This window comes from Schistocerca americana, chromosome 1 (genome assembly GCF_021461395.2).
Source record: "Schistocerca americana isolate TAMUIC-IGC-003095 chromosome 1, iqSchAmer2.1, whole genome shotgun sequence".
In the NCBI taxonomy this organism is placed as follows: Eukaryota; Metazoa; Arthropoda; class Insecta; order Orthoptera; family Acrididae; genus Schistocerca; species Schistocerca americana.
This window is the reverse complement of record NC_060119.1, coordinates 208,348,037-208,374,422: the sequence shown is the minus strand read 5'-3', so window position 1 is coordinate 208,374,422 and position 26,386 is coordinate 208,348,037. Positions and strand designations below refer to the sequence as shown.

The following is a 26,386-nucleotide window of genomic DNA, read 5'->3' as shown; positions in this document are numbered from 1 at the left end:
TCTCCACCCAGTAAGCATGCAGTGCTGTGAGTAAGCACAAGATTATGTTGTCTGAGAGAAGCTGGATTTATGGAATCACTAGTAATTTTATCTGTAATTGAACAGCTGATTGGTTCATTGCATTATTTACTTTATTATTCGGTTCCTCACCAGGATTTTTAAACCATACGCGCTTATCATAGGGATGTAAAAAATTTGGAGCTATATGGAACAACCGCTGATACATTATAGATACAGGACAAGAAAACAAGTGTTCGAAATGTGGAACGCAGCTTACGGTGCTGCAGTCAGAAACATGTTCATCGTCCGCTATGTGACAGTGAGAACGCAATGTTCCGCTTCATACCACACAAATTAGATCGAAATAAGCTGTATAACTTTCACCTAATTCCATGAAACTGCTGTTTGGTTCTAGATCCTTAAATGCGTTCCTAAAGCTACGAAAGGTAGCGAAGTTTTTATCACACTTCGCGTTACGTCGTGAAGAACGAGTAATTTGTCTTATCAACTGATACGTCATCGTTAAAGTTTTCCGTTGCAACTAGCTAAATTTTTCCGTTGCTGAAACAAGTAGATATTTTGCTGCAATTTTCGTTTTCAAGGCTTTCATTTTATCTGTTAGAAAAGAACCTGTAGTTGTCGACTTTGTGTACCTTGTCTTTCCCATGTAGAGAGGTCTCACCGATGAGTATTAAAGTCTGTCTAGAAAAATACATGTCTGAAAAAAAGTTTGGTAAGTTACTAAATTCTGATGCAGTAATTGTCTTTTCCTAGATTACTTATTAAATGTCCCATTTTTTTCGTAAAGGCTTTTCTCTTACTTCTTTACACTTATTTTCTTTATAACAACCTTCATTTAGTACTTCCGCTTTTCGCTTTTCCTTCTACCGCAAGCAATATTACAAACCTCCTGTTAAACAGCAGTAGCGATAATCAGAACCTTTCCCCGCTACACATCAGCCTAGCATCTTTAGCGCCCAACTGGTTATTCTTATGGAATTACTCAGGTGTTAAGGATTACTCCTCTCTGCTTATACTTCCATTCTGTTCAGGATTTCGAACTTCTTATTCAGTACCATACTGTAACAGGCTCTCTTTATGCCCACAAATGCCACGAAGGAAAATCGTTCTACGCTTTGAAAACATTACCAAATGTTCCTCTGCATGTAAGTTCTTATATTTTAAAGCACTGCATTTTCAGCTACACACAGCAAAACATGTAACTTCATTAGAACATATAATGAACTTATATAGTTGTGCATCGTAAGCAGTAAGCCAACATCATCTTAATATGCAGCAATTAATTATGAATTATCCCAGAAAGCATCAACATCTACAGCCTGACCAAAATAAAAGTGGCCCACCAAATAAGCATCACACACCAAACTTAATATTATGCAATGGACTAATGAGGATTCTCTGATGCATACGAGGGGTGTTCAGTAAGAAAAAAAAAGCACTTCCTCTTCAGGCTACGAGTGGCCTACCGGGACCATCCGACGGCCGTGTCATCCTCGGTGGAGGATGTGGGTGGATAGGAGGAGCGTGGGGTCAGCACACCGCTCTCCCGGTCGTAAGATGGTATTCTTGACCGAAGCCGCTACTATTCGGTCGAGTAGCTCCTCAATTGGCATCACGAGGCTGAGTGCACCCCGAGAAATGGCAACAGCGCATGGCGGCCCAGATGGTCACCCATCCAAGTGCCGGCCACGCCCGACAGCCCTTAACTTCGGTGATCTCACGGGAACAGGTGTACCCACTGCAGCAAGGCCGTTGCCTGTTCAGTAAGAGACTCAACACATTTTTTCTGAAAGCATGTTGGTTTATTGAGGATTCCAGCACACAATACTACTCCCAACTTCGCTACTCTTTTGACTACAAAACCCTATTTTTCAACATAATCTCCGGTCAATGCGACGGTCTTACGCCATCTTACCGGGTGGGCCCGTGTGCCCGCATGTCACCACTCTACGTCGGAGTCAATGTCTTGCTGCATAACTTCCCCATCTACTGTTTCCCACTGAGTGCATCCTCCATTGGGTCTAACAGATGGAAGTCGGTATTTGCGAGATCTGGGCTGTTGTGTGGTTGAGGATGCACGGCCCAATGAAGTTTTCTGAGCTACTCTCGTGTGTGCAGACTAGTATGAGGCCTTGCGTTGATATGGAGAAGGAGAAGATCACCTCGAATGAGCGTGTCCACACGTTCCTCGATTGCAGGAGTCACAGCTGTGCGCGGCCGGCTGGCGCGTGGGAGATCGGACAGATCTGAATGACCTTCTTGCCATGATGGCAGACGCTTCGCCCAACGAGTCAAAGTGCTTTTGCTCACTGCCAGGTCTCCGTAGACATTATGCAGACCCGTATGAATATCTGTATGCTTCGGTTTTCCACAAAAAGAATCTCAATGACGGCTCTCTGCTTGGAACGCACCTTCTTTATAGACGCCATTTTAAAAGCTACGTATAGCGCTGCTATCTATCGGAAATTCATGAAACTACAGGCGTTGAAGCAGGAATATTTCGTGATGTTCCACAAATAACTGGGCATTTTTTTCAACCGAAACTGGCCGAGAAGAGAAATGTATTGCATTACTTATTTAATGCTCCCTCGTAATAAGGTCATTTCTGTGAATTCACGTATCTGGTAATCTGAATTAGGCCTCGGTTCAGGGCGAAAGTCTTAGAATCCACACATTCCGACAACACTATTAAGAACCACCAGCAGAGCTAATACCGTAGGTTATTCTATAAGCTTTAATTCAAGCACAAGAGAAAATTTGAAAGAACGAAGTCGAAAGGGCTTTTTGATCAGGTTCTGCCATGGCAATCTTCTAGTTGCACTTCTGCATCTACATCTTCAAACACACTACGCAAGTATTTGTGCAGTAGAAGGCGATGTGTACTAGATATTTTCTGTACAACTCTATTTCAGTATTTAGTGAGAGTGAATAACTGTCTGTTACGCTGCCTTACCCTGTTCCCATTACCCCTACGCGAGATATACGAGAGTAGCATGCAAAAGGGTGGCACAATTTTACTTGCAAATATGGTTCTCCGAATTTATCCATCAATGTTACGCGAGAACTGCGTCGTCTTTCTCTTTAGGATTGCTACTTAACACATCTCAAAAGCACTCCTGTCACACTCTCGTATGGGCTACACCGTTTTGTTACGATCCCAGAATCCGCCGGGTGTTTGTTTTCGTACTTCGCGAAGTCTCAAAACGCAGGAGTAGCACAGTAGAGTGTTGTACCTTGAAACTCCTTTTTGCCTTCTCCTCTAGCCAGATCTATAATAGAAATTTAAAATATTTCATTATTCCTCTTCACTTCGTGTGTACAGCAGTCTTTTTCTGAACTGCTCCAGAAAAGTAATGTTTTCCCGTAGGTGAAAAACTGTTCCAAGATACAACATGGCCGGGTACCTAGGAACAAATATTCCATTCAAATTTCGAAGTGTTACAATCGAGAAAATCTTGTCTGCTTGCACGTAATAGTCTGTGTATTACTGTAAACAGAAAGCGAAATCAAATTTAAAAAAATTCTTGCCAAAAACCAGTGAACAGTTAAAAACATTTTAGAATGAAAGTGATTACAAACTATCACAAATTTCCGTTTTCAAGGCAATGAAAACTGTTAAGGTATTAAAGAAACCCAGTTCATTTGCAAATACCACGCGTTCCATGGTAGAGAGTTCTTCTGTTTTGAGGTACAAGATTGTACATGTCTGACGAAGTATGGCTTAACAGTCTACACGTTATATAACTAGTTTTAAAAATCCAGCGTGTCCCAGGAGGAATGGTCAGTATTCAGGGATGTGACAGGAACGATCATTCAGAACAAGTAAGTCTATTAAACATGAACTCTGAAATTCATACCTTGAAAGCTATCAACAGTTTTTCATATTAGATACTATGCAGCAATTCTCTTCTGTTGTAAGTTCTTAGCTCTTCATATTTTCGGAGGAGGTAGTATGAACCAGAATTTAAAAAAATTGTCTAACGAATATCGGCTTGAAAATGCATACCTCAGCAGTTGTTCAATAAAAGAGATGTGTTTCACAATAGCGAAGATGAACAATTGGTCATAGCTCTTGTACTATGAACTTTAGAGCCCAAGTTTAGTTAACATTTTTTCCTTGTTTTGGACCACTCTAACGCCGCTCAAAATATGGATGGTAAAGTAGAGGAGATTTGTTTCACAGTATCGGAGATGAAGAAGTACTCACACCTCCTGAGGTATGCATTGAGCCCATATTTACTAGACTTTCGTGCTTCGAATGATCGTTCCTATCTTATCCCTGGATATTGACCGTTCCTTCTGGGGCAGCCTCACCGTAAAACTCTCTAACTGAAGAATTACCAAAATCTTACAAACAATGTGCATAGAAGGAATTTCGAGAATACATTGGTCTACATAGCATGTTTAAGTAATTAAAGTTGCGCCAGCTGCTGTGGCCGAGCGGTTCTAGGCGCTTCAGTCTGGAACCGCGCTGCTGCTACGGTCGCAGGTTCGAATCCTGCCTCGAGCATGGATGTGTCTGATGTTCTTAGGTTATTTAGGTTTAAGTAGTTCTGAGTCTAGGGGAGACTTAGAGAAAGCTTTTGACAACGTTAACTGTAATACTCTCTTTCAAATTCTGAAGGTGGCAGGGGTAAAATACAGGGAGCGAAAGGCTATTTACAATTTGTACAGAAACCAGATGGCAGTTATAAGAGTCGAGGGGCATGAAAGGGAAGCAGTGGTTGGGAAAGGGGTGAGACAGGGTTGTAGCCTATCCCCGATGTTATTCAATCTGTATATTGAACAAGCAGTAAAGGAAACAAAAGAAAAATTCGGAGGAGGTATTAAAATTCATGGAGAAGAAGTAAAAACTTTGAGGTTCGCCGATGACATTGTAATTCTGTCAGAGACAGCAAAGGACTTGGAAGAGCAGTTGAACGGAATGGATAGTGTCTTGAAAGGAGGATATAAGATGAACATCAACAAAAGCAAAACGAGGATAATGGAATGTAGTCGAATTAAGTCGGGTGATGCTGAGGGAATTAGATTAGGAAATGAGACACTTAAAGTAGTAAAGGAGTTTTGCTATTTGGGGAGCAAAATAACTGATGATGGTCGAAGTAGAGAGGATATAAAATGTAGACTGGTAATGGCAAGGAAATCGTTTTTGAAAAAGAGAAATTTGTTAACATCGAGTATAGATTTAAGTGTCAGGAAGTCGTTTCTGAAAGTATTTGTATGGAGTGTAGCCATGTATGGAAGTGAAACATGGACGATAACCAGTTTGGACAAGAAGAGAATAGAAGCTTTCGAAATGTGGTGCTACAGAAGAATGCTGAAGATAAGGTGGGTAGATCACGTAACTAATGAGGAGGTATTGAATAGGATTGGGGAGAAGAGAAGTTTGTGGCTCAACTTGACTAGAAGAAGGGATCGGTTGGTAGGACATGTTTTGAGGCATCAAGGGATCACAAATTTAGCATTGGAGGGCAGCGTGGAGGGTAAAAATCGTAGAGGGAGACCAAGAGATGAATACACTAAGCAGATTCAGAAGGATGTAGGTTGCAGTAGGTACTGGGAGATGAAGAAGCTTGCACAGGATAGAGTAGCATGGAGAGCTGCATCAAACCAGTCTCAGGACTGAAGACCACAACAACAACAACAAGTCTAGGGGACTGATGATCTCAGATGTTAAGTCCCATAGTGCTCAGAGCCATTTTTGAATTAACGTTGCAAGATCACAGGTTAATGCAAGAGAGAGATAAGCCATTGCAAATGAAAAATGCTGGTACATTAATATCCGGTGTAATTGCCAGAATGTTGATGGCAAGCATGCAAATGTGCGTGCGTTGTATTGTGCAGGTGCCGGTTGTCAGTTTGTGGGATGGAGCTCCATGCCAACTGAATTTGTTCGGTCAACACAGGGAGGGTTAATGCTGTTTGTGGATGACGTTGGAGTTGTGATCCGATGACGTCCCATATGTGGTCGACTGGAGACAGATCTGACATCCACCAGAGCAAGGCAACATGTCGACTCTCTGTAGAGCATGCTGGTTTACAACAGTGGTATGTGGGTGACGTTATCCTGTTGGAAGCCACTCCCTGGGTTGCTGTTCATGAAAGGCAGCACAACATGTCGAATCACCAGACTGACGTACAAATTTGAAATCAGGGTGCGTGGGGTAACCATGAGATGGCTCCTGCTGTCATATGAAATCGAATCAGAGACCGTTATGCCCAGGCAGGTTCAGTGTGACTAGCATAATACAGGTTGGTTGCAGGCCCTCAGCTAGCCTCACACGGCCATCACTAGCACCGAGGCAGAACCAGCTTTCATCAGAAAACACTGGCCTCTCGTTTAACACCACTGAAGTTGCAAATGGTGGTGATTTGTGGGCAGTTAGGGACACTGCCTCGGAGCTGTCATTGAAGTAACCGATTTGTGACAGTTCGTTGTGTCACTGTGGGCCAACTGCTGCTCAACTTGGTGCTGCAGATGCAGCACAGCGCACCACAGCCATACAGTGAAAACGATGGTCTTCCCTCTCAGTAGTGCCTCCTGACTGTCCAGAGCCAGGTCTTCTTGCTACTGTACATTCTCATGACAACCACTGCCAGCAATAATGTACAGTGGCTACATTCCTGCCAATCCTTTCTACAGTATCGCAGAAGGAACATTCAGCTTGTCGTAGCCCTATTACATGACCTCGTTCAAACTCAAGGAGTTGCTGATAATCGCGTCTTTGTCGTCTTAAAGGCATTCTTGACTAACAACGACTCACTAATTCCAATCTCAAAGGTAACTAACGGGGTTTTTATTTGGGGGAAGAGACCAAACTGCGAGGTCCTCTTTTTTACGGATTAGGGAAGATGGAAAAAGAATTCGGCCGTGCCCTTTCGAAGGAACCATCCCGGCATTTGCCTGAAGCGATTTAGGGAAATCACGGAAAACCTGAATCAGGATGGCCTGACGCGGGATTGAAAGGTCGTCCTCCAAAATGCGAGTCTAGTGTGCTAACCATGCGCCATCTCGCTCGTTGGGTAACCAACGCTCACGACCGTTACAGAGTGTATTTAAAGCTGCTAGCGCCGCTCGTATGCAACTGGCGCAAAATTTGAATACACGTCATCTTTCAGACGTAGAAATGCGCTTACCAACATTCGTTTTTTCCGTCAGTGTATTTTACAGCACTTAAATATATAGCACTCGCAATATTTCCGAATACGAGTTCTGCGCAAAGCAGAACGTCGTGTTTCACAACAAAGACAGCAGAAAATATGGTGGTTTCTAGTACATAACCCTCCGTGTGATTCTAAAATCAGTAACTAGATTGAAATACCGAATACGAAACATCAAGAGTGCCTAGGTATACTCTCCGACCCTAGGATCGGTCGCCGGCCGGAGTGGCCGAGCGGTTCTAGGCGCTACAGTCTGGAACCGCGCGACCGCCACTGTCGCAGGTTCGAATCCCGCCTCGGGCATGGATGTGTGTGATGTCCTTAGGTTGGTTAGGTTTAAGTAGTTCTAAGTTCTAGGGGACTGATGACCTCAGAAGTTAAGTCCCATAGTGCTCAGAGCCATTTGAACCTAGGATCGGTCGTATTTCCGTGCAGTATACCATTTATTTTGTTGATCCGCCGATTATCTCGTGTTATGACGCTTCTTGTAATCATCTCGAAAATTTTGTGATCCCTATAACGTGCTCCAGGTGTTCTCCACCTGTCGTGTTATCGGATACTGCTAGGCTCGTTCTCCCTAGTTTGGATGTTATCCTGCATGTACCCACGTTTAAAGAGAGCACAAGTAACTGGAGCTACAATTTTGTTGGCCTTTCCCGCAGGTTATCTTCCATATGAACAAAGTTTTCTAGTCTTCGAACTAGTTTCCGACATGTTCCTGGTGAATTTTATTTTGTGGGTAGTTGGCCTTGGTCCAACGCTTATTTCCATAACTAACGTTTCGTCTCCTAATGCTGGAGGTTTCATCAGAGGCTCTGGAAACTCAGTAGTCTCAAACTTACAAAGAAGCGTAGGAAGCCGAACTTTTTAGTAGCTTCGCGGATACCTACAAACAGCTCGGCTTTGTGTATACAGGGTGTTACAAAAAGGTACGGCCAGACTTTCAGGAAACATTCCTCACACACAAATAAAGAAAAGATGTTATGTGGACATGTGTCCGGAAACGCTTAGTTTCCATGTTAGAGCTCATTTTAGTTTCATTCCAGCGTGATCAAACTGTAAATTTTCACAATCAACATGTGTGGACCGACGAGAATCCGCACGCAATTGTGCAATCACGTCATCAGCACAGATTTTCTGTGAACGTTTGGGCAGGCATTGTTGGTGATGTCTTGATTGGGCCCCATGTTCTTCCACCTACGCTCAATGGAGCACGTTATCATGATTTCATGCGGGATACTCTACCTGTGATGCTAGAACATGTGCCTTTACAAATACCACACAACATGTGGTTCATGCACGAAGGAGCTCCTGCACATTTCAGTCGAAGTGTTCGTACGCTTGTCAACAACAGATTCGGTGACCGATGGATTGGTAGAGGCGGACCAATTCCATGGCCTCCACGCTCTCCTGGCCTTGGCCCTCATTTATGGGGGCATTTGAAACCTCTTGTCTACGCAACCCCGGTACCAAATGTAGAGACTCTTCGTGCTCGTATTGTGGACAGCTGTGATACAATGCGCCGTTCTCCAGGGCTGCATCAGCGCATCAGGGATTCCATGCGACGGAGGGTGGATGCATGTATCCTCGCTAACGGAGGACATTTTGAACATTTCCTGCAACAAAGTGTTTGAAGTCACGCTGGTACGTTCTGTTGCTGTGTGTTTCCATTCCATGATTAATGTGATTTGAAGAGAAGTAATAAAATGAGCTCTAACATGGAAAGTAAGCGTTTCCGGACATATGTCCACATAACATATTTTCTTTCTTTGTGTGTGAGGAATGTTTCTTGAAAGTTTGGCCGTACCTTTTTGTAACACCCTGTATATTTAAGTTTCAAAATGATAAGTGACTCTTTTTAGCCTCTGATGATGTCTCCAGCCTCAGAAGAAACGGTAGGCGCAGAAATGAGCCTTGGGCCAAAGCCTAATGTTCATAAACAAAATTTATCAAAGACGCGAATACCGGGCGTGAGAGCCCGGATTGTATGGCCGATCCCGTTAGTTTTGTAATGATCTACTTACTGTTTCGAATACGTTGTCACGAATGACGAAAGAAATTTTCAGGCCAGTTATATTTTAATCACCGTCTGTGTTCATAATCAGGGACAAGTTTATTAGTCGGCCGCGGTGGCCGAGCGGCTGTAGGCACTTCAGTCGTGAACCGCGCGACTGCTACGGTCGCAGGTTCGAATCCTCCTCGGGCATGGATGTGTGTGATGTCCTTAGGTTAGTTAGGTTTAAGTAGTTATAATTTCTAGCGGACTTATGACCTCAGCTGTTAAGTCCCACAGTACTCAGAGCCATTTTGGCAAGTTTATTGAGGAAGTTCTCTCGGTGACGAAGGCACTTGACACGAGACAATGGCTCAATTTCGCCAGAGATGGAAGAAGAAATGGGCAGTCACTTTCTGCAGGTGTCATCTCAGGATGAACGCGAAATGACCATAGCCATAGTGAAACTGGAATTTGTGACTCGTCATCTCAGGAAGACAGAGCAAAAGTGTCAGCTATTAACGGCTAAACAATCTTGGACGTCCCACCAGTCCCAGGAGGGAAATGCCATTCTCCCACGTATGTGGTAATCTTCGTGAGAAGTTACGAGTGAAGCAGTGAAGAATATAGCACAGGAGATGACTGTGTGGGAAATACGGATTAAACATGAATTAAACCTAGCAAGCCGGCGCAGTGGTAACATGGTGGACTCTCATTCGAGAGAACCGTGGTTTAAATCTCCGTCCGTCCATCCTAATTTAAGTTTTCTTGGTTTCCCTAGGCAACGGCCTTGCTGCAGTGGTAACACCGGTTCCCGTCAAATCACCGAAGTTAAGCGCTGTCGGGCTGGGCTAGCACTTGGATGGGTGACCATCCGGTCTGCCGAGAGCTGTTGGCAAGCGGGGTGCACTTAGCCCTTGTGCGGCAAATTGAGGAGCTACTTGATTGAGAAGTAGCGGCTCTTCTCGGAAACTGTCATACGGCAGGGAGAGCGATTTGCTGATCACATGCGCCTCCATATCCGCATCCAGTGACGCCTGTGGGCTGAGGATGACATGATGGCCAGGGGGTACCTTTGGGCCATCATGGTCTGTGCGGGAGGAGTTTTGGTTTCCCTAAGTCGTCTAACATATATGCCGAGATTGTTCCTTCGAGAAGATGTGGCCAAATTCCTTCCCTGCCGAGCGTGCAACATTTGATCAAGACTATCAGGATATTTCTCTGTAATGCGGAGGGCCGACCCGTCAGTATAAGCACAACCGGGGAGTGTTTTTTTGTCAGTACAGAAGCAGTAACAGCTGAATTTGTCTGTCAGGAGAACCCGTTACATCGATGACTATTCGTTGGATGTCACCCGACAAACAAAACCATTAGGGACTTTTAACCCTTCTAAAGCGCCCTAGGTAGACTGTTGGTGTTATGATTGTGAACGGGAAAAGCAAAGGACCAACCACACAACCACAACTAAACCAAAACCAGGCAGACTCATCTACTGACGGACGGTGACCGCCGAGCATTGCGGAGGATCATTGTAAAAAGTCGCATGAAATCAGCGATATGACTCACTCGTGAATTCCAAAGGGATACCAGTAGCGTAGCTATGCGTAGGTGGTTAAAGAGAATGGGTACAATGGTCGAGCCGCACCTCGAAAGCCACATAATTATGTCTGTAGCCAACGCTAAGCGATGTTTGACGTGTTGTAAAGAGTGAACCACTGGATAGTGGATGACCGGAAACGAGTGACATAGAGTGGTGAATCCCGTTATACCCTCTGTCTGGGGAATGCGTGGAGAACGTTATCATGCATAGTGTCAGCAGTGAAATGTTGAGGAGACGCTGTTACGGTATGGAGTTTTCTTTGGTGGTTATGGTGTTGTACCCACATTGCGCTTACGAAAACATTAAATGCAGAAGGATATCAACACATTTTACGGCATTGTGTAAAGCGTACTCTGGAGGATTAGTTCGGGGATGATAATTGTATCAGCGTGACATTGTACCTTGTCATAAATCACCATCTTCGAGGCAATAGTTTGTGGACAATAAAATTTCCAGAATGAGATTTTCACTCTGCAGCGGAGTGTGCGTAGATATGAAACTTCCTGTCAGATTAAAACTGTGTGCCGGACCGAGACTCGAACTCGGCACCTTTGCCTTTCGCGAACAAGTGCTCTACCATCTTTTTTATTTTTTTTATTTTTTTATTTTATTTATTTATTTATTTATTTTGTAAGTCTAATTTTGTTCGTTTCAGTTCGTTGTATCTGCTCGGGGCGAACGTCGCAAGACACCCGTTTCTGTTCGTCGTTGATCCATTAATTCAGTTTTTTTTATTACAGAGGGGAGATAACCCTCTGACCGAACACGCTGAGCTACCGTGCCGGTAAACATCTGAGCTATCCAAGCACGACTCACCCCCCGTCCTCACAGCTTTACTTCTGCCAGTACCTCGTTTCCTACTTTCTAAACTTCACAGAAGCTCTCCTGCGCAGGTTCGCAGGAGAGCTTCTGTAAAGTTTGAAAGGTAGGAGACGAGGTACTGGCAGAAGTAAAGCCCCGAGGACGGGGCGTGAGTCGTGCTTGGGTAGCTCAGATGGTAGAGCACTTGCCCGCGAAAGGCAAAGATCCCGAGTTCGCGTCTCGGTCTGGCACACAGTTTTAATCTGTCAGGGAGTTTCAATAAAATTTCTGATGTGGACTGACCTGCCAAGAGTCTCTACCTGAACTCAATGGAACAACACTGGCACGAGTTTGAACGTCGACATAGCTCCAAATCCCAGCATCCAAAGTCGTTACCTTCTCTGGTTTCTGCTGTTGAGATAGAATGGGCTGCGTTTCCTCCACAGGCGTTCAGACATCTCACTAAAAAAGACCACAGCATAGTTCAAATCCTCATGAAGGCAAAGGGCAAACAGACACCCATATTAATGTCCACTAATACTTTTGATCAGATAGTGTATGTTCTGTCTCCAGCGACCTCACCGTCGACGATACGTTAAAACTTGACTGCCCTCCTATCTTTTGGACAAAAGACGGACGTAGTTCGCATTCTTATCGGCATATTAAATGAGAAAATGGCGATGGGCTGCTCCTGTTGAAGAGTTGAGAGCATCACAATGTTCCAGTTGACGCTGAGCTCACAATGCTTGATACGATCGTTCGTTTACAGTATGATGAGAGGCCGGTTATGTAGCCGAGCTCATAGGTGTAACTTGCTGCTCCACACACTACCTCGCCAATTTCCACTCTTCCAGCAATGTCCTTCAGATAATGAAGTTTCTTTTAGCAACAGCATTCGAACTAAATAAACCATTCGAACCGCTCCAGGAGCACCACTATGAGGATGCAAATCAGTGTTGCCTTAAATAAACTCTCTGAGGGTCGTGAGCGTTAATTACGCTTGAGGATGGACATGCTGAGTGGATGTTGGTCTGCATTTAACGCGACAAAGACACCATTATCAACACCTCACTGGCTTTGAACGAGGTCGTGTAATAGGGCTTGTAGAAGCTGGGAGTTCCTTCTGCGATATTGCAGAAAGACATGGCAGGAATGTAGCCACTGTACATGACTGCTGCCAGCGATGGTCAAGAGAACGTGCCGTCGCAAGAAGACCGGGGTCGGGACGGTCACTTGGCACTACCGAAAGGGAACACCATCGAATTCGTCGTATGGTTCTGGCGCATCGTATTGCATCTGCAGCAACAGTTTGAGCAGCAGTTGGCACCACAGTGGCACAACGATCTGTTACAAATCCGTTACTTCAGGGACAGCTCTGAGCCCAATGCCCTGTAGCATGCATTCCACTGTCACCAACCACCGCCATTTGCGGCTTCAGTGGCGACATGCGAGAGTTCATTGGGGGAGGGGGGGAGCAGAGTGGATGTCTGTTGTATTTTCTGATGAAAGATGGTTCTGCCTCGGTGCCAGTGATAGCTCAGTGTTGCTCAGGAAGATGCCAGTTGAGGGCCTGCAACCAATCTGTCTATGCGCTAGACACACTGGACCTACACCTACAATTATGCCTAGGGCTCTATTTAGCATGACAGCAGAAGCAGTCTGGTGGTTAACCCACGTACACTGACTTCAGATTTGGTCGTCAGTGCCGGCCGGGGTGGCCGAGCGGTTCTAGGCGCTACAGTCTGGAACCGCGCGACCGCTGCGGTCGCAGGTTCGAATCCTGCCTCGTGCATGGATGTGTGTGATGTCCTTAGGTTAGTTAGGTTTAAGTAGTTCTAAGTTATAGGGGACTGATGACCCCAGAAGTTAAGTCCCATAGTGCTCAGAGCCATTTGAACCATTTTGTTCGTCAGTCTGGTGATTCGACATGTTGTGCTGCCATTCATGAATAGCAAAACAGGGGTTATTTTCCAACAGGATAACGCTCACCCACATACCGCTGATCTAACACATTGTACTTTACAGAGTGTCGACTTGTTGGCTTATCCTGCTCGATCACCAGATCTGTCTCCAATCGAGCACATATGGGACATCATCGGATAACAACGTCAGCGTCATCCGCAAACAGCATTAACCGTCCCTGTATTGACACACACACACACACACACACACACACACACACACACACACACACACACACACACACACACAGAAGCATAACGGAATTTGTGACCGTCTATACAATTTGTCATAGTGTGAGAATTAAATGGTCTAGAAACAATTTGGTTGTTCCCAGTTTTTCAGTTCTACAGTACACCCTTATTAGCTTTGTCAGCTTAGCATCAACGTGAAGATAACGAAACAAATGTTCCATCAGAAATGATTTTACTAACTTTATTACTAATACGATTTTCCTCAGCTTTTACACATTAAATGTAGCATCCTGCAACTTACGAGGGAGTCCCTGTAGACCCCTCTCTTATCTGCTTAGTTTTAGAGAATGATTGTAACAACAAAAGACATTGTCAACCATCAGTTGGACCAGAAAGCTGATATGGCATAACGCAATGTTAAAAAAAATTATTTTTCACAAACACAGATTCGTGATGTAATACGATATGCCACTTAACCATTCCGCACTAAATGGTTTCGGAAAATTACGCCCAGTGATAAAATATATTATACAGTCAAAAGTATTCGGACAGCTGTAAGTAGGCTTTCGTATGGGTGCGTCCGTACTTCGCCTTTCTGAGGGGCCGTCCTTCACCTTTCTGAAGGTTTGAACTCTGCTGGGGACACTTTCAGTCCAAAGAAGGTGGTGATGATGGACGCTGTGGTCTGCATGGAAGCCGACGTTCTAATGCATGTTCCATTAGGTTCAGCTCGGGACTCTGGGCACGCCAGTCTGTTTCAGGCGTATTAATGTCCACGAACCATTGCCTCATCGATACGGCTTTAGGAGAGCTTGCACTGCCTTGCTTACACAGTGAATGATTGTTTCTGAAGTACTCCTCTAGTGTACGCCGTACACAGTCCCGTAAATTGTGTCCATATCAATCTGTATTTCGCGTTTTCTTAAGTGTAATAAGGGGACCACACTCTAACCACGAAAAATAGTCACATATCGTAACACCATGCTCCTGTAAGTCACTGTTGATATTATACAAGATGGCAGGTTGCATTCTCTAAGCATTTGCCAAAGCCGAAACCTTCCATCGGATTGCCACAAGGTATAGTGTGTTTCATCACTTCAAATCACTCGTTTCCTGTCATACACAGGCCAAGGGCTTCGATTTTACACCATGTCAAGCGTCATTTGGCAATGACTACAAAAGTGTGTAGCTTGTGAGAAGATGTTCGATCTTTGTACCCTATTCTTTTTAACCCCCAATCGACAGTCACTGCACTAGCTGGACTGCCTGTAGAACTCTGGAACTCACGAATTGTTCCTCCCGCTGATTTCATGCGATTTCTTACAGCCACGCTTCGGGTTGCTAGATGGTCCCTGTCCGCCAGTACACGAGGTCTGTCTGGTCTCGGTTTAGCTGTTGCGGTTTCTTTTCGTTTCCACTTGACAGTCACATCTCCGGCAGTCGACTTGGGCAGCTGATATGTCCCTGATGGACTAGCTACTGAGGTGACATCCAACGAGTAGTCGACGTTCGAAGTCACTGAGCTCTCCTCTCTTGACATCACAGCACTCCACGCCTCCTTCCGTACTGGCAGGTTAGAGAGCCCTATACAGGCTCTCTATGGCAGGTACGTCCCTCGAGACATCTAGTGGTCGTTTCTGCATTATACAGAGCGTGTTTTTTAAGTAAGTACCGTTTTGAAATTAAAAGAAGACGTGCTGAGATATCTCAATAATTTTATTTTTGCATGAAAACCTGTACCTTAATCTACGCACTGACGCCATTACAGTCTGATTCTTCCTTGTTTACGTTGTTTACTGAGTGTTTAAGATGCCTCCGATAATCGTGAGTCCCGCCGACTGTGAAGTACGGGCTGTTACAAGATTTCTTAGTGCTACTCATCGTGAGATCTGTGCAGTTTACGGAGAAAACTTTATGAGTGATGGAATGGAAAGAAAGTGGGTGAGAGCATTTAAAGATGGCTGCACAAATGTTCATGATGAACAACGGAGTGGGCGTCCTTCGGTCGTTAATGAAAGTTTGGTGCAGGAAGTGGACAATAAGGTGAGAGAAAACAGACACTTTACGATTTCCTCCTTGCGGGATGACTTTCCTAATGTTTCTCGTAGTGTTTTGCATGCCATTGTGACCGAGCACTTGAATTACCGAAAATTGTGCGCACGTTGGGTACCGTTTGTGCACAAAACCAAACGTTTAGACAGTGCATTGACTTTCCTTGACCGGTACCACAGCGACGGTGATGATTTCTTAAACCAAATTGTTACGGGTGATGAAACATGGGTGGCCCACGTCACACCAGAATCAAAGCAACATTCCAAGGAAGTTGATCAAGGGCATCGTTTTGCTGCAAGACAATGCCCGTCCGCATGTGACGAATCAGACCAAAGAACTCATGACATCTTTTCGATGGGAAACTCTAGATCATCCTCCGCACAGCCACGATCTTGCGCCCAGTGACTACCATCTATTCCTGCACTTGAAGAAACACCTGGGCGGTCAGCGTCTTCAAGACGATGACGAAGTCAAAACAGTGGTGATGCAGTGGTTAACAAGTCAGGCGGCAGACTTCTATGAGGAGGGTATTCAGAAACTGGCACAACGTTATGACAAGTGCCTCAGTATTGACGGAAATTATGTAGAAAAGTAGATTAAGGTACAGGCTTTCATGTAAAAATAAAATTATTGAGATATCTTAGGACGCCTTTTTTAAATTTCAGAACGGTACTTACTTAAAAAACACACCTCGTGTAACAGTGGCCGGGTACTTTTGACCAGGGAATGTAAGTTCCGGGGTAGTAGCCGGGTAACGTCTTCGACAAACCAATATTTCGACGGGCGAACATACCGTCACTTTCAATGTAGGAGTGTAACGAGAGATCGCTGTGCATTTCACCTTAAACCACTGGCGCGCGGGGCTGCGCCAAGCAGGAATTAAAATACGGCGTACGCAGAAAGAGAACACTCACCGTAAACTACTAGCACCACCGCGCAGCCAAAGATAACAAGCGCCAGACGTTATCGAAAGTGAGGTATTACCTAACGACGGTTGAGCAAGTAGAACTAGCCTGACCATCTGTTGTGGAAAAGTGTGGCTGTCTTCGTTTCCTCGTTGTGTTGGTCAACAGCAAGCATGATCGTACGTCGGTACACGCTGTTTACATGTGGCCAGCTCTCACTGATATATAACTTCTAGGTGACAGTTGTCAACATCCGGTTCACTGTGCAGGGGTACTTCGTACTTTCACGTAAGTTGTTTGAAAAATTCGGTACGTCGGGTGAAGCTCAAGAGCTGCACTTGGCGAATTTCAAGAAGAAAGTTACAGATAATAAACCAACTTTACTCACAAAGATATCAAAAATAGTTCAAATGGCTCCACTATGGGACTTAACATCTGTGGTCATCAGTCCCCTAGAACTTAGAACTACTTAAACCTAACTAACCTAAGGACATCACACACATCCATGCCCGAGGCAGGATTCGAACCTGCGACCGTAGCAGTCCCGCGGTTCCGGCCTGAGCGCCTAGAACCGCTAGACCACCGCGGCCGGCCACAAAGATATCAATCAGTACCTATAGATATTTATGTGGATCCTATGCTTCCACCCAACTTTTCCTTAAATCTAAAACTCTAATGCCTTCAGCTCCCCTGTTGACTGTTTTCCACTGTTGAAAGTATCGCGCCACGTCTATGAATCATAAATCACAGCCAGTCTACAGTGAATAAATGATAATTAATTGAAACCCTCAGCTGCAGACAGTTGTGGTTGATATAGCTCAATGGGGACAGCTGAAAATGTGTGCCCCGACCGGGACTCGAACCCGGGATCCCCTGCTTACATGGCAGACTCTATCCATCTCAGCATGGATACAGCCCCGGTCGGGGCACACATTTTCAGCTGTCCCCATCGAGGTATATCAACCAGATCTGCCGGCAGCTGAAGGTTTCAATTAATTATCATTTATTCAAGAGAAGCTGCACGCTCATCAATGGTATCTGTTCTCTCGAGAATAGTTACTATCCTCATATATATAGTCCACAGTGAGGCGACAAAAGCCATGGGATAGCCATATGCAGATATACAGATGACGGTAGTATCACGTACGCAAACCACAAAAGGGCACTGCATGGGCGGAGCTGTCTTTTGTACTCAGGTGATTCGTATGAAAAGGTTTCCGACATGATTACGGCTGCACGATAGAAAATAACAAACTTTGAAAGCGGAATGGTATTTGGAGCTAGACGCATGGGACATTCCATTTCGGAAATCGTTAGGGAATTCAGTATTCCTAGACACACAATATCAAGTGCGTGCTGAGAATACCAATTTTCAGGCATTACCTTTCACCATGGACAAAGCAGTAACCGACTTCCTTCACTTAACAACCGAAAGCGGCGGCGTTTGCGTAGAGTTGTCAGTGCTAACAGACAATCAACACTGCGTGAAACATCAGAAATCAATGTGGGACGCACCACGAACGTATCCATTAGGACAGTGCACCGAAATGTGGGGTTAGTGGACTATGACAGAGGATGACCTACCCGAGTGCCTTTGCTATGGACAGATGAGCCCCGATTTCAATTGGTGAGTGCTCGTGGTAGGGTTCAAATGTGACGCAGAGCCCGCAAGCTGGTGGTGACTCCATAATGGTGTGGACTGTGTTTACATGTAATGGAGTGGGTCCTCTGTTCCAGCTGAACAGATCATTGACTAGAAATGGTTATGTTCGCCTACTTAGAGATCATTTGCAGCCGTTCATGGCCTTCATGTTCCCAAACAACGATATCATTTCACCGGGTCACAACTGTTTACAACATTCTGGACAATTCGAGCGAATAATTTGGCCACCCACATCGCCAGAAAAAAAATACCATCGAACGGTTACAGGACATATAGACGCTCATTTCGTCCACCGGGAACACTTTCGCAACATCGCTCAATATTTCTGCAGTGGACTTCCAACGACTTGTTCATTTCACGTCGATTTACTGCACTACGACAGGCGAAAGGAGGTCCGGCGTGATATTAGGAGGCATCTCAAGACTTGTGTCACCTCAGTGTATAAGTATTAGGCTGATAATTTTTTTTAAAAAAAAGTCTGGTACCGTATCTGTTTTATTATTCTTATCAATTATCTGGCTCCCAGCTGGGGCAAGCTTCCCGATTTCTTGGTGTCCGGCGGCTTCTGTGCCCATTTTTCTCTTTATTCAAGCGATTTCCCATTTGGGGTCACGAGGCAAGAGCACCGCTCCAGAAACCTCCACACTGGCTGTTTAAAGTCTACAATACCATGGAACTAACTTTTCAAACAGGATAACGCTCCCAACTAGTTATTCCATTGAGAAATCGTAGGTACCGTAAAAATATTGGATTGCTTTAAGATTATATTCTTTAATTTCCAAAAATTAAGTATACTATTGTTACAACTTCTCTTGCATGAGACGCAGCTGTAGTCCACATAATGCCAAGCAAACTGATTATGTATGGATAGGTCCGCTTTTAGCAAAACACAATTTTGTATTGAACTTTATATTTAAAATAGTTTGATGTAACTTTGCTGTAGTGTTCCGGAATTTGTTGTAGAGCTTGCTCGGAAATACCTGGCAGGGCGTCAAAATAATCATCTTGGGGTTGAAGTTCTTTTTTTCCGTGTTTGCTTTAACAATATGTATGTTTTTGGATAGGGCCCGCCTTTAGCAAAACATAATTACCAAAATTGTATTTTGCTAAAGGCGGACCCTATCCAAAAACATACATATTGTTAAAGCAAACACGGAAAAAGAGCTTCAACCCCAAGAGACTGATTATGGGTGCCGAACACTACAACATCACGTGATCACCAACGATGACCTTCAAAGTTCTAGAATAAACAATCACTTTGTGTTCATGTAGTGTACCCCCTATTTTACTACATATGTTTTTGATTTGGTGATTAAGAAATTTCACAGTAGCAGAAAATATCCGGCGTTCTTCTCTATCTACTCTTCGGAAAAGCTTAATGAAAACACAGCATGCTCATTCTGTTCACGGTTTAATTATACAGTAAGTTAATGATCTTCCAACTATCGGTACGCGTGCAACAGCGTGCGCTGCATAATTTGTACCAAAACGCCGCATATGAAAACGGAATTCTTCCGGGGCTCGTACCTCTGGTTCGGTGATGGAAAGGTAGGTTCAGGTGTTTTGCATAGCTCTTGGCCAAGAGATCATTTGTGTGCCCAACAAAAGGATCGTCTTGGCGTCACTATCCTACAGTACAGTGCAATGTATGAATATTACACTTCATTATGCTTAGGAGAATGGAGCAAAACGGTTGGTTCCTTTTGCATTTGATGTGCTCTACGGTGGGCCTTGAGGGATTTATGGAGGCACCATAGTTAACGGGCAGTTCCTTAGCAAACCCTCCAAAAGATTTTTACCATTTTTTCGTACCAAAAGTGAGCCGCGGATTCCCAGATAGCTATGCACAAAAAATGGATGAAATTCTTACGATATATTCGTAAAATCCCGATCTCGAAAAAATCTTGAAAATTTTGTTGATATATTTATCCGTTTCCGTGATACAGAGGTTCAAAGTTAACTTATATGTACACGTAAAGAACGCACGTGAAATCCAGTATGAGGTGATGTGTAAATAATAAAGAATCGCAGAAAATTGCTCAAATTTTAATGCTATATTGTCTAAGCATTTTTGTAAAAGTGTCATCTTCCCGTCTTCAAATATCTTTATCTATTACCTAGAAACGCCCCAAAAAAATTGGTTTTTTAGTATAGAAACCGAGCCGCAGATTCCAGGACAGCTACGCACAGGAAATGGGTGTTACTATATTCATAAGATCCAGATTTCAAAATCCTTGAAAATATCGCTTCCGGGATACAGAGGTTCAAAGTTACCTTACATGTACACGTAAAACACGCACGTAATATCCATTGTGAAGCGAAATCTAAATAATAAATAACTACAGCAAATTACTCGAATTGCAACGTTATATTCTCTAGGCATTTGTCTAGAAACTGCAATGCACAGCAAATGAGTGTATCTTTTACGATATAAGATCTCGATCTCGAACAAGCTTGGAAATTTTATTGACATCTTTATCCGTTTCCGACATACAGAGATTCAAATGTACGTTTCATATAAGCGCAAAATGCGTACGTAAAATACGGCCTGAAGCTAACTCTAAATCCCATACGTATTATATACGCAGAAGTTTGTGTGCATGTTTGTTATTCCTTCAAGCTGAAACGGCCGGACGGATTTGGAAGATGTTTGGATTGGACTTACCTTACACCCTGAATTAACACATAGGCTACATTGAAAAGTGTGTAGTGCAAGATATATTGATTTGAAGAACATAACGCGAACGTGGAACAATAATTCCTTTTATAAAAGCTATTTATTCTTTGACTTTGGAACTGTATGGTTAACGCTTTTATTGTTTAATGTGTCCTACATAATACGATTCAGGTTAATGAACACAATGTTTTTACATTCCTCAAAGCTTTTAATCCATTCTTCCACACAAGCACGTTGCATTTTAGTTGCTGAAAATCAGACGTTTCTTACAGCTTCTGAGATGCTTGAAGATACACGACGACGGTGTCATTTAAATGCTGAACGACAAGAAAGATGTCGTGGTTTAACATGTAGAACTTGGTAGGCTTTTATTGATACAGGATTTGATTGTGATATGCGAGTATATCCGCTGGTGACAGCCACATCCGTGGGACCAGACGACGTTATTGCACGTACGAATATTACAAAATTTGCGCTGCACCGAACTATAAATTGATTATTTTCTTTCTTCGTCGAGGTAATGTGTTTGTTACTATTTCACGCTGAAGTGTCTGGACGCATTTAGATGAACTGTGGAATGGACGTAGCCTATACCATAGATTTATACATAGGTTACCTTTTATTCCGAAAAAAATCACTGTTGCCTTGTAATGGTCAACGTGAGTACTATTCCCGTGGGATGGGTAAAATCGTTCATGAAGAGTAACCATCAACCCAATAAACTTGCCTTTCCTGTTCAAACGCTCGCAGTTCCCTTTGAAAGTGGCTTTCTCGATCACTGAAAATAAGAGTCAAAGCCAACAGTCAGAAGTTTCAGAGAACAAGTAGTCACGGAACGTTGTTCACAGAGACGTATTATAGTAGATTACTGGCTCTCCATGCACAATAAGACAATTATGATCTTTTCCGTGCTACGTATGTCGCAAACAGTCGTGAAATTATTTACTCCCTTTTGTGGCACATTTTATAATGCGCTACTAGATAGTGTAATTTTTTTCCTTAAGTAGTCGTTTACTTGTGAGCTACATGTATTCTCTTAGATTGTCCCATCGTCTCAAAATTTGGCGTTTTTTCCCACGTCGCTCGGTTTTCTAAACCGCAAGTAGCTCGAGCCTCAATACGCCTAAGGGATAACTTTTTTGATGGCGCATACCCTTGGATAGTGAATTTCAGCATTAATAATGCGTAATGAATAACTGTTTAACCCAGAATAACACTGAGGGACGCAGCTAGTCATAAATAACCGCAGAAAATTGCTAAAAATTTTAACGTTATATTTTCTAGGTATTTATGTACGAAGAAGTGTCACTTTTGCCTTTTTTCAAGAAATCTTTATCCGTTATCGATAAACACCCCAGATTCCAGGACCTCTAAGCACTGCAAACGGGTGTAATTTCTACGATATATTCATAAAATCCTGATTTCTAAGAGCCTTAAAATTTTATTGATATATTTATCCGTTTCCGAAATACAAAGGTAACTATCAAAATTTTACTGACCCATAAAAATCTTTTCGAGTTAGGAAAAAGAAGGTAATCAGCGGAAAAGGGTATTCGGCCATCTTCTACGACTAATTTAACATGCCGACACTGCTGATATAAGGGACCAGGACAAGAAAGGCGTGCTTCATGCAAAGAAAGAATAAATACCGAGTTTCTAGAATGAAAATGTGAGTATTATGTGACAATGTTTGCTAATATGATTGCAGTGTCTCAGAAAACAACATAATGAAATTGTTGACAATTTCGTGGCCCCTTGTTGTGTTTCCCGTTAACGCTCATATTGAGATATTCGGAAGACGGTGGTTTAGTGGTTTTTCTGACGTTTTGCCAGCAATGATGGGCAAATCGTTGGCAGCGCTAGACAAAAGTGGTGGCGGAATTAGAAAAACCAGTAAGCCAGCATGGTCCGAATATCCCGAGACGAGCGACAACTGGTAAGCATCGTCGGTAACAGAGTTATTAGCTTTTGGTTCTCCATCTGACATAAATCTCCAGTCTCAGAAAGAGCTTTCTTGAACGAGAACAGACCACTAGTTGAGATGGAATGTAGACACTATCGGTGTATTTGAGGAGGCAATTAAACCAAACGGGCCTCGAAAGAACGTATAACGTAAAATCAATCCAGATTGCGTGAGCAAAACCACTTTCTTTGGAATGACATGGCATCCGAGACCGTCACAGTCCACTGAGTCCAGCAACGAGAGCGCTGAACGCTTCCAGCTCTCTCAGAACGCGTAAAAGTTGTTACGACACGCGAGAGGCGGTAACACCTCGGCAAGTAGAGGTTTTCACTTCCCTTCGGTGGAGCTATATACGAAGCACCAACCAGGTAGCCGCCGTTAGAATTCCTTTATTGCGCAATTGTCATTGTTATGATAATTTATAGTGCCTAACTGTTACAAAGGGAAATGCCGAGGTCATTACAGTAGCTACTTTGCTGTTGCCACCAGAAACGTAAGGTAATGCAGCCATGTTAGAGACGGACTTCACAATGCCTACACAGTTTTACGATACTCAAACCAAAAATAGTCGTAGTTACACCTTCATATTCAGCAACAATAAGGACGCACAATATGCAGGGTATTTTAACTTCGAAGGGCTAAATACCTGGAAAAACACGTATCTTATGAAAGAAATGTTTCAGAGGAAATGTTAACATTTTCAAAACTGACATTTATCTGTGCTAAAACTGCCCAACACCTCACCCGCCCCCATGGGGGCGCCAACTTGTTGTTTTCAAATGAGAACCCTTCTCTCCCCCCCCCCCCCCCCCCCACCTTTTTATTGCAGATTGGGATTGTACGTCAAAAAATATAGGATCTATCTGAAACAAGTTTTTCCATACGAGCTAGATGGCGCTGTAATCTGCGCGAGAGTTAAACGACGATTGTTCGAAAGAACACCCCGAAATCAGTCGCCATCATGGTGACATTCGAGATGAAGCGCCGAAATTAAACTTCCTAATGGCATGGGGACTCATCAAAATCTACCATAAAGGGAACAGAGGACTACGTTACGTTGCAGGTAGGTTACTTCCCACACTTCGCAATGTCTAAACGCAAAAGGTTTACTATACTATCAAGTTTGTAAAAGTGAATAAAAGTTTTTAACAATAATATTAACTTCTTAGAACAAAAATTCACATTTTTTTCGAAAAAGATTCAAATGAATGGGTTCCTAGTAGCAGAAACCAAAAAACTGAATTTTGTCGGTTACAGTCCTATGTACCACGAATGGAAAAAAAGTTTCCAGTAGACCGTAAATAAGTTTTGGCGTAGAATCCGAACCCGCAAATAATGAGGCGTTGCAATTTGAAAATAAAAATCTGACCCCTCACGGGAGTGGGCCGGTGCCAGGGGATGGTCGGTTTTAGCGCAGACAGACTTCCCATTTGAAGATGCACTCTAACAGGGAGAGGTCCCAAAGGTGGGATCGACTTTTTGAAACTATTTATACGTTTATATAGGTCAGGTATCACACCTTTCAGCCATTCAGACTAGTGGTCGCTCATTTTCGAGTAACTGACAAAGAAATCTTTCGGAATTTTTCGTCGTGCTTAATAACTTTGAGAAATGTGTTAAATGGACTGGGTGGTTGGAGTAGTGGGTGGGACAATAACTTCGCATGCAGGAGGTTGTAGGATCGAATCTCCTACGATGTAGTATTTTTTTTAAATTTTTAAATCATTATCGAAATTACTTTGATTAATATTTTTTAAATTAATTGTTTAAGTGCCAGAATGAGATTTTCACTCTGCTGCGGAGTGTGCGCTGATATGAAACTTTCCTGACAGATTAAAATTGTGTGCTGGACCGAGACTCGAACTCAGGACCTTTGCCTTTCGCGGGCAAGTGCTCTACCGTCTGAGCTACCCAAGCACGACTCACATCCCCTCCTCACAGCTGCCAGTACCTCGTCTCCTACCTTCCAAACTTTACAGAAGCTCTCCTGTGGACCTTGCAGAACTAGCACTCCTGAAAGAAAGGATATTGCGGAGACATGGCTTAGGCTCAGCCTGGGGGATGTTTCCAGAATGAGATTTTCACTCTGCAGCGGAGTGTGCGCTGATATGAAACCTCCTGGCAGATTAAAACTGCGTGCAGGAGCGAGACTCGAACTCGGGACCTTTACCTTTCACGGGCAAGTGCTCTACCGTCTGAGCTACCCAAGCACGACTCACATCCCCTTCTCACACCTTTACTTCTGCCAGTACCTCGTCTCCTACCTTTCAAACTTTACATTAGCTCTCCTGTGGACCTTGCAGAACTAGCACTCCTGAAAGAAAGGATATTGCGGAGACATGGCTTAGGCTCAGCCTGGGGGATGTTTCCAGAATGAGATTTTCACTCTGCAGCGGAGTGTGCGCTGATATGAAACCTCCTGGCAGATTAAAACTGCGTGCAGGAGCGAGACTCGAACTCGGGACCTTTACCTTTCACGGGCAAGTGCTCTACCGTCTGAGCTACCCAAACACGACTCACATCCCCTTCTCACACCTTTACTTCTGCCAGTACCTCGTCTCCTACCTTTCAAACTTTACATTAGCTCTCCTGTGGACCTTGGAGAACTAGCACTCCTGAAAGAAAGGATATTGCGGAGACATGGCTTAGGCACAGCCTGGGGGATGTTTCCAGAATGAGATTTTCACTCTGCTGCGGAGTGTGCGCTGATATGAAACTGGCAGAAGCAAAGCTGTGAGGACGCAGTGTGACTCGTGGTTGGGTAGCTCAGATGGTAGAGCACTTGCCCGCGAAAGGCAAAGGTGCCGAGTACGAGTCTCGGTCCGACACACAGTTTTAATCTGCCAGGAAAGTTTCATATCAGCGCACACTCCGCTGCAGAGTGAAAACCTCATTCTGGAAACAACCTCCAGGCTGTGCCTAAGCCATGTCTCCGCATTATCCTTTCTTTCAGGAGTGCTACTTCTGCAGGGCTCGCAGGAGAGCTTCTGTAAAGTTTGGAATGTAGGAGAACAGGTACTGGCAGAAGTAAAGCTGTGAGGACGGGGCGTGAGTCGTGCTTGGGTAGCTCAGATGGTAGAGCGCTTACCCGCGAAACGCAAAGGTCCCGAGTATGAGTCTCGGTCCGGCACACAGTTTTAATTTGCCAGGAAAGTTTCAATTGATTTAAGTGTAATTTCTCATTTCTATTACTTTGTCACATCTTTTTAATCAGCGTATGAAATTTATAGTTTTTTTTCATTTTTTTCTTTGTGTCATTCTCCTTCGTCAAACACTCGCGAACGAGGGCCCAACTGGGTGAGTGGCTGCAGTGTGTGGTACCTGTGATCTTAACCCACACCTCCATATAGATGGTTCAAAAAATCGATCCCACTACTGGGGACCTATCCTTGTAAGA

General features: G+C 43.9%; 1 protein-coding gene and 1 pseudogene across 1 annotated transcript in view; both read left to right on the top strand.

Moving 5' to 3' along the window:
* Window positions 1-26,386, top strand: part of LOC124619194 (protein unc-93 homolog A-like) — a 271,654-nt gene that overhangs the window by 12,605 nt on the left and 232,663 nt on the right. The window lies entirely within an intron of this gene.
* LOC124556084 lies at window positions 9,956-10,073 on the top strand (annotated as a pseudogene).